At 37.2% G+C, this 10,034-nt stretch overlaps 1 non-coding gene across 1 annotated transcript; it reads left to right on the top strand.

Annotated features, from left to right (window-relative positions):
* The first annotated feature begins 6,686 nt into the window (after nucleotides 1-6,686).
* LOC145038195 (small nucleolar RNA R71) lies at nucleotides 6,687-6,793 on the top strand. Its single transcript, XR_013679257.1, has one exon. It is a non-coding gene; the product is annotated as a small nucleolar RNA R71 (small nucleolar RNA).
* The last annotated feature ends 3,241 nt before the right edge of the window (nucleotides 6,794-10,034 follow it).

The raw sequence follows: 10,034 nt of genomic DNA, 5'->3' as shown, positions 1-10,034 counted from the left end.
CAATTAAGAATGATGTGGGTGAGAGTTTATGGCTGTAAACACTTATTTTACTACTGTAAACTCATAAATTGGTCCATATGGTTGAGTTAATTCCTTGATAATGCCCTAGAACCAAACCTAGCAATACCCCTCATTTGATTTAAGGCCATTTAGCACATAAAACACCCCACCATGAGTTTACGGCCGTAAACTCATGGGGATGAGGTGTTTAAGGCCGTGAACACTCCCTAGAGTTTACTCTTGGAGAGTAAACTCAATATCCTAGCCATTCATGTCCAGAAACGTCACCCGGGTCACTCCAAACACTCGATATGGAGTGTTTTCGCATCTTGGAGTGTATAATCGTATCTGATTAGTGTATTAAAGTCTAATTAGATACCATTGTGTATCGTTTAACATTACATAGGAACTTCGCACGTTTTCAAGCCTTGATCCGACGTTCAGCATCCCAGTCGACACATTTCCCGTCCGGTGAGTTCATACCCCTACCCTTTTTCAATGTTTTTCACTCTTTTCAGGGGGGGGGGGGGAATACAAGCAAAGTACAAGTAATACTTGTACTCAAAACTTATTTTATATGTGTTGTGTTTCATACTACTTATGTTTTTAACACTGTTAATCATATCAGTTAACCGTTTGAACTTGCAGATTTCATTATCATAGTCATTGTGAAAAATGTTATAAATATTTATACTTTATCTTTTCACAAATGGTTTCCATATTATAAATAGTTAAAAACATAATCTATGAACTTTGAACAAGAAACTTAGTATATCGTTTTGTCCTCGGTAACACTCCACAGAGATACGCGAGTGGACGATAGTCTTTGTAGATAGAACTTAAACAGGACCTTCCTCATTATTACTTGTAGATTTGTTATTCCAATAAATTGGAGACACGTCCTCGGAGAACACTCCACAGAGATACGCAAGTGGAGGACCGCCCCTGTAACCAGAATCTCTTAGATAGGGAGCATGACTTGAGTGTATAAATCTATACGGGATTAACTATCCCGCACCTGGCTGTTAGCTACAGCCGAACCGAAAGGTTCAAGGGTGACAAAAGTCATAGTGATATTGGCCTTCCTTTTCCATATTTAATCTTTAGTATGGTTATAGAACTCGCAATTTGGATAACAAAAATTTACATTTTTAGTAATAATGGATATAGTAAATTAATAACCATAAGAATTAGTTTACTATAATAATCAAGTATTCAATATACATCTTTTACATTACATTTTTGGGTTGGTAAACAAACATACACTTCACAAGGTTAACCAGGTTTTCAGTATACATCTTTTACATTACATCTTTGGGTTGGTAAACAAGCACACACTTCTACATCTTTCACATTAGAAAAATATAGGATTTTCCTTGAGTAATCACAATTCATAACCAGAATAATGTAACATAAGAGAAAAATTAAACTTACTTTAAGAAAATATGGATTTTCTTGGGGCGTGACATTTTCAGAAAACAAAAGGAATCTTGTACATTTTCATAAAAACAAACCGCTTCTGAACTCAGCAGCTTTATGCTGATTTTTAAAATGCTTGTATTCTCAGGTACTACTTAGACAGGTACTCCGCGTTCTTTTGCAGAAGACGGAGCGAATGGAAGTCACGTCTTTCTTTTGTTTAAACTATGTATCTATGAAACTTGTACTACTTTACTTTTCAAATGATGTAATGAAATCTATGTAATGTAATGTTTTGTGTTTTACTTCGCTTACTATGTACATTGGTTATGATATTCACATGAAGTCACCACCGCCCCGAGACGTTTCCGCCTTCGGTTTCGGGGTGTGACAAAGTTGATCTTTGCTTGAGCTCTTTCTGACTTTAGACGAAGAAAATATACCCAAGTAAAACTAGAAAAATCATCAACAACAACCAAAATGTACCTCTTCTTGTTGAGAGTTTCAACAATTGAAGGACCAAAAAGGTCAATATGAAGAAGTTCCAAAGGTTCAACAATCTTCGAATCAATAACAATCGGATGACGTGTCTATGTTGCTTCCCGTATTCGCAAGCTGCACATAAAGTATCATTATCAAAAGGAACAAGATCATGTAACACCAAAATATTCAGATTCTTGAAATTCAGGTGAGAAAGTCTTTGATGCCACAACTAGCTTATGTCTGGTGATGCTTTCAAAAGTAAGTAAATTGAGGGAACACCAACAATTGGTTTGATGTCAAGGGTAAATATATCTCCTTTTCTTTTGGATTTCAGAAGAACTTCTTTTGTCTCAATGTTTGAAATCACACTTCCTTCTGCATTAAAAGCAACCTAATTTCCAGTACCCACAATTAGTTGTGAAACACTAATAGAGTTATGTTGAAGACCTTCGTTATATGCTACCATGATAACAATAAACTTCACATTCGTAACTTTACCATAACCTTTGACATAACATTTATGATTGTTTCTAAACTTCATTACTCCATCATTATCAAGACTTAGATAATCTCTCAGATTTTCCTTCCAACCAGTCATGTGACGAGAGCAACCACTATCAATGCACCAGTTGTTATCATATTGTTCATCACTCAAAACCTGCAATCAATGAAAGAATTTAGCTCACCAAGATTGTTTGGGTCCTTGATTATTAGAGTAAAATGCATGATGAAATGAAGATCCTATAATCCAATTACGAAATTTTGATTTCAAACTGTCAATTAAGTCCACTTCTAGAGAAGAGGGTATCGAAATGAAATCATCTTTTGATTTAGGATCAACACTAACTTTCCCTTTAACCTTCTCAGTTTGATTTACATCAACCTTCAATTTTGGAAAAACTTTCCATTTTCGAAACGAGAAATTCAAATCTTTGGATGATGAACTTCCATTAGAAGACTCATTCAAGTAACCTTCATATGCAACCTTCATTTCTTCTTGTGAAAACTTCCCAGTTTGATAAAATTTGCCTTTCCCTTCCAACCAGTGATTGATGTTTTTCAGACCATTTTTCCTTTTGAAAATGAAACATTCTTGGCTTTTTCAAAGATGGATTGGGAAAATGTGGTTGTGTGGGTTGAAACGTTACATTTCTTTTTGCATTGACATTTAATTTTTCAAAATGTTGTTTTGGAAAACCAGGTTTGACTTGTAAATGAAAACGAGTTTGAAAACATTTTTAATAACCAACACTTGATTGATGAAATTCCTGTGTAACTTTCGAAAATTGTCTTTGATTTGAAAATTGAGAAAATTTCTTCTGTTCATTTGGATGAAAACCCTTTCTTTCATGAACAAAATGCTTTTGTTGATTAGAAAATCCTTGTTCATTTTGTGAAAACCTATTGTTTTGAGAATGATGAACAAAATTCTTTGACATTTGATGTTGAACAAACTGTTCTTTGTTTGATTTTGAAAAATTTAGTTTTTAATTTGACGTCGAAACTTGTGGTTGTCTATTTGGAAATTTTTTTGATTTTGAACAATTGTTTTCTTTAAAAAGAGACTTGTTCTGAGAACTTGTCTGAACAGATTTAGACTCTTTCTTTTCAGACGGTTTATTTAACTAAACATTTTGTGTCTTTTTAGACTTCATATTTTGCCAATAAACTTTCTTTCTTGATTTTTTCTTTGAAATTCCTTTTTATTTTGAAACCTTTTGGACTTGATCGTTGAAACTTTAATCATTTATTATAGATTGTTGAGAAAATAACATCATTTTCTTGTTTTTTCACATTTGAATTTTTAGTTTTAATATCCCATATTCTTTGTGGGTTTTATCTTTGAAAAGTTCATGAGTTCTTGGTGAGGTTATTTCCGACAGTACTTTGATTAAAGAAAAATCCTTCTTTCGAAACGTTCTTATAATCCTCTTCAACAATTTTGTTGATTTTAGGTTTGACTTTATCATCATTTCTTGAGGTAACAAACACCTGATTTGGGAAGACAGCTTCATCTAGATAGTTGAAGTTAGTATACATGATCGTATTTGGTTTAAGAAAATGAGAACCCTTTTACGTCATTATTTTTTCAAATTTCTCAGTATCCTCGTATACTTGATAAACAACAACTCTGGGAATGGTTGTCTCTCTTGGAATATCATCACTATCTTCGTCACTATCTGTCTGACTATCTTCAACTGTCACATGGTAAGGATCATGAACTTTCAAAGTCGAAGGTTGGTTAGTGTCAACTTGGGCAAGTGAAAGTGGTCTTTTCTTGGTCCATGGGGTCTATGGGTATTTGGAAATAACCTGAAAAGCCGTCCAAGAAACAATAGAAACTATGGCCCGATAATCGTTCTAGCATTTGATCAATAAAAGATAAGGGAAAATGGTCTTTACGAGTGGCATCGTTTAGCTTTCGATAATCGATGCACACTCTCCAACCGGTTACCGTTCGTGTCGGAATAAGCTCATTCTTCTTGTTGGTTATGACCATCATTCCTCCTTTCTTGGGCACCACTTGGACCGGACTCACCTACGGACTATCGGAAATAGAGTAAATGATCGCCGCATCTAAAAGCTTGACTACTTCCTTTTTGACCACTTCTTGCATGTTTGGGTTTAATCTTCTTTGGTGTTGTACAACCGGCTTGGCTCCTTCTTCCAGGTTAATCTTGTGTGAACAATAAGAGGGACTTATTCCCTTGATGTCGGTAATGCTTCATGTTATGGCCCGTTTTCGCTTCTTCAACACTTGAACTAGTTCTTGTTTTTCAGATTCGGAGAGGTAAGAGGCTATTATAACTGGATTTTGATGTCCATCTTCAAGGAAAGCATACTACAAGTGATCTGGTAACGTTTTGAGCTCGGTTTTTGGGTTCTGCATGTTGTACTCGCCGAGTACAAGAAAGGAACTCAGCGATTCAGATGTTGAATTTACGAATTCCACTTTTTCTGCACATGGACTCGGTGATTAGATCGGCCCTACTCACCGAGTAGCTCTATCAGATTACCTTATTATTTCTTCATACTCTGCTTCTTCCAGCAGCCTCTCGATCTCCATTAAGTCTTTTTCAGCATCGAATTCTTTATCAAATATAGTGGACTTGTTGGAATCTTCATTATCACACTCTTCCATCAATTCATTAAACATGTCTATTGAGAATGTCATGTCATCACTATTCCTCGCATGCTTCATAGCTTGATCAACCCTGAAAGTGACTGAATCTTCTCCTACCTGTAAAGTAAGCTTCGAGTCTCTCATGTCCACTATAGCACTTGTCGTGTTGAGGAAGGGTCCTCCAAGGATGATCGGGACTTGAGGATCCGCCTCCATGTCTAGAATTATAAAAGCTGCAGGAAATACAAACTTGTCCACCTTGACCAATAAGTCTTCACATATTCCTCTTGGAAATGTGACTGCCTTGTTTTCCAAGTGAATTGCCATGCGAATAGGCCTTGGTTCCAGGAGATCCAATTTCTTGAAGAATGAGTAAGGCATGAGGTTCACACTTGCTCCGAATCAGCCAACGCATGGATGGTGGCCAAGTTGCCAAATTGGCAAGGCAAAGTCAAGCTTCTCGGGTCACCTTTCTTCTTTGGTAGTTTGTTTAACATGGCAGCTGAGCAGTTTTCATTAAGAACTACTTCTTTCACCTCCTCCATCTTCCTTCTATTTGTTAGAAGCTCTTTGATGAACTTTGAATATTTTGGCATTTGAGCGACAGCTTCAATGAAGGGTATGTTGATTTGCAGAGCTTTAATGTGGTTTAGAAACTTTTGGTACTCCTCCTCTTGCTTTTCTTTCTTAACTCGGGCTGGATATGGCATTAGAGGCTGAAAGGGCTTTTCAGGAACTTGTTCTTTCAAATTTGGTAGTGGACTCGTCGAGTCCACATTATGGACTCGGCGATTAGGGTCTATGTCATGCAAAATTTTATTATGATCTCGTTTTTTTGCATCCTCCATTTGCAAGTCTTTGGGTGCTTCATTCTGATTGGGTGCCAGAGGAGTAACTATCTTCCCACTTCTTGTTGTGACTATGTTTATGTGCACGCCTCGTGGGTTGTTTTCGGTTTTACTAGGAAGTTCGTCGGGTGATCTTTGGTTGATTTGTTGAGCAAGTTACCCAAGCTGCGTTTCAATGTTGTGGATAAATGCTTGCTGATTTCTAAGCATGGTTCTTGTTTCTTGGATTGCAGCATCATGATCATTATATCTCTTTTCTGAAGCAGCTACAAACTTGGTGAGCATCTCTTTCAAACTTGGTTTTCTTTCTTGTGCCGGCTCCTCCTTTTGATAAAAACCTCTTCCCTTTTGCTTGTACGTCTCCTCCTTAGCCTTCTTGTACTCGTCATAATGGAGCCACTCCTTCTTTGGTTTGCGCCAATTTTCATCATATCGGCCCCACTTGAGTAACAAACGTGCACTTTTTTGTTGCCATTTTCATCCAAGTCGCAGTCTGTAGTAAGATGAGGCCCATTGCAATTCTCACAACCCACCTGAATAGCATGGATCGTTTGATCCATTTTATCCATCTTCCTATCCATGGTTTTTAGCATATCCATGACCGCTGACAAGTCTTCTAAAGTTGCATAGGCGGCCCCCTAGTCACATCATTTCTTGGATTATGGTATTCTCTAGAATGCTTAGATAATTCTTCAATCAATTGCTTTATCACTGGAGGTGCCTTCTTCGTGAGTGGACCTTGCGAGTCAAGTAATTGCCTTGTGGTAACATTTACTCCATCATAAAAGATGGAGACTTCTTGTTGACTATTGAGGTCATGATGTGGGCAATTCCTTAGCAAGCTCTTGTACCTCTCCCAAGCTTCATATAGTGACTCCTCTGCTTGTTGTTCAAAGTTAGCAATGGCCTTCTTTAGCTTGGATATTTTGGATGGCGGGCAGAATTGATCAATAAATTCTTCTTTCATTTGGGCCCATGTAATGATCGATCCGGGGGGTAGTGACGAGCCAATCCTTTGCAGCACCCTTCAAAGTAACCATAAGCATGTGAAGTAGCTGAGTTTCCCGGAGCACCTTTGGAACATTAAAGTAATCAACCACATCATTGACTTCATCCAAGTCCTTGTAAGCATCTTCATGGTCTTTGCCGGTAAAGGGAATCTCCTTAAGTAGAGCAAGGATGTGACCCTGAAGCTCAAAAGTAGCAGTTGCGGGAATAGCAGGTTGCACAAGTCTTGGGCCAGTGTCATCGCGGATCGTCTTCTTCCACTTTCCCATGGGAATTTCATCAATGTTAGCCATGGTAAGAGCTAACTCGTCTCCGGAATCGAAGTCGTGCTCGTATGTAGGTTCTTCTTCCTCCTTGGAGTCGTACTCGGTGTCTTCTTTGATCGGGTCTTCGCTTACTAAAGATGCGTTGGATGCTCCTGATTTGCTGATCTTCTTCTTCCCAAAAACAGTCTTCAAGTTAGACAAAGGTGACTTCTTAGGTGTATTTGAGCTCTCCACATCCTTGCCTCTGTTCTTTCTCAATGTGGATTCCGGGTCTTCAAGCAGGGGCACCAGCGGAGTGTTGGATCCTCTGGTCATGAAAGTCCTGAAATAAAACAAGATATACACGTAAAAAGAACAAAAAAATGCAACTTAACTAAACAAAAAAATTAATATCAAACAGTAGGCTACTCGCCGAGTAGGCGCGAGTGCACTCGGCGAGTAGCTTGTTATATTAAAAAAATAAAACTAAAGATAATAATTCTAAAAAAAAATTGCTAAAAAAAATTCTATTAAACTCTAAAACTTAACCTACTTACTGAATGACTGAAACAAATTAACTTTGTGCCAGAAAACTCACATAAAGGATCGATAAAATTAGGAATTAGATTAATTTTTGAACTGTTCCTCGGCAACGGTGCCAAAAAGTTGATGTGTGTAAAATGCACTGGTTTTAATCCTACTTTTAAATTATAAATTTAGCACACAAAGGTAGTGAACCTGTCTTTTAGTGGTATAGCTGCATAAGTAGAGTGTCGAACTCAAGGAACGGAAATTAAACTAAAAACTAGTTTTAACTAAGCAAGTAATAAAAGTAAAGGTTTTTTCCTATAGTTTTACAAGACTAGAAACTTAAACAAACCACCTAACACGGGATTTAACTAAAAGCTAAGACAAGTAAAAATTCACCAAATTTTGATAAAGAGTTTCTGTTTAGGTCCAACCAACTCACTCCTACGGTTATTTTTATAGTAATGTGATATATTAATTGTTATTGGTTACCAACTATAGTGGTTAGGTTCATATTCACTAATACGAACCTTTAGATAATTAATCAATTCAAGCAATGGCCAATTGTTTAAACTAATTAATTCCTTAGTTCAATTATTGGGATTAAATAAGATTTGTAATTAGTTAATCAAGTGGGTGATTCAATTACCCTCTTATTTGTTGGTTTCTCAAACAAGCTCACACATTAATTTACCCATTCCCTTATAAATTCTAGTTTCATGTTCATTATTCCTAGACATATGATAGAGTGGTCACATAAACATACGAGGTTAACAACTAAGAGATGTTCATGCAGCTTAATTGTCTTCCAACTAACAGAAAATAGTTGTGGTTAATGCATAAGGTTCTTTAACAAACTTAATTTAATAAAATCACCAATAAACAATCAACAAAAGTATTAATTAAACCATAGGAGTAATTTTGTTCTTCCTAAACAGAAACCATCCGAATTTTAGCTCATGATTACAAGGAAAACAAGCTCAAACACGAATTTGATTAAGCTAAACATAATTCAATCCTAAGATTAAGTGGAAAATATAACCTAATTCGCTTCCAAACTTTAAAAGATCAAAGATTAGGGTTCTTCAGGTCTTCAAGGGTTTCTCCAATCGTAGCTCTATCTCCAAGGAAGCCAGAAAAGTTTTTAATTCGGATTAAGACCCAATATTTATAGTTATCACACAACAGGGGCTACTTGGCGAGTAGGTTGTGGACTCGCCGAGTACCAGTATGAAATCCGTGTACGGCAAAGATTTTTGACTCTCCTTCGGGAACATTCTCATGGACTCAACGAGTTGGTGCGTGGACTCACTGAGTAGGTGTGTGGTTTTTCCTTTTTCTTAATTCTTTGGTCTCTAATTGCTTCTCTTTATTCCTTTTTGCTTCCAAGGATGTCTTTTGGATTGAAAACACAATTTAAGCATTATTAAGTACCTTTTGTCCATATTATGCACATAATTAGCTAAAAATGAATAAAAATATATGCTAAACATATGGCTAATTATGCAAATATCAGTTATGGAGCGCCTCATAAGGTTAAGGACTTATGAGTATGTTGTGCTATGACGATAGGTGGTGGGGCCTGTGTCAAGTGAACCGAGAGTTGGAGTTTACCTTTCGAGTCGACATCTGCAAGGTGAGTTATCATCACTATATCAATAGGTTAAGGACTTATGGTATGTTGCATGTGGTTATGATCTGTTAGATTGGAATCGAGGTAGACAGTATGCTATGCTCATATGATCCGTAGGGATTGGTGTGTTAGTGACCTGCTAGGTCGATACTCCAGTTAAAGGAGAATTCTATGATTGATGATTAGTGTGATAGATATGTTTGATGTTTGTATATGCATGTATATAATAGCATGCACACATGGTTATTTGCTTGTGGCTGGGTTGAGGCGGTCCTGCTTTGTGCCGAAGGACAATATACCATATAAGCGGTCCGGGGAGACTGTAGGCCTACGTGGCGGACCAGTCATACCGAAGGCTTGGTGTAACAACGTGAATTTTCAAAACAATTTTTCATTTTTCAAACAACATAAACCATCATTTAATATTCTAAAATCACATGTGTAACAAATGTAATTGTAACAAAATACATCCCAAGATCATAAAACAGTTCCTTCGTCAGTGTGTAAAGATCACACCGGCGCCTTCCCACGGTCCTCGCTAGTACCTGAAACACATAACACAACAACTGTAAGCATAAATGCTTAGTGAGTTCCCCAAAATACTACTTACGCACATACGCCTTTCCAGGCCCTGACCTTCCGGTCCATGTGTCTCAGGGGACTTCCGTCCATTCTCGGTAAACCTTCCGGTCCTACCCGTGTCAACCTTACGGTCCACATCACAACGCCTTCAGCCCATAACATAT

This window comes from Lactuca saligna, chromosome 3 (assembly GCF_052625555.1).
Source record: "Lactuca saligna cultivar CGN05327 chromosome 3, ASM5262555v1, whole genome shotgun sequence".
Classification (NCBI taxonomy): Eukaryota; Viridiplantae; Streptophyta; class Magnoliopsida; order Asterales; family Asteraceae; genus Lactuca; species Lactuca saligna.
Note: the sequence above shows the minus strand (reverse complement) of the source record. Positions and strands in the feature narration are given on the sequence as shown.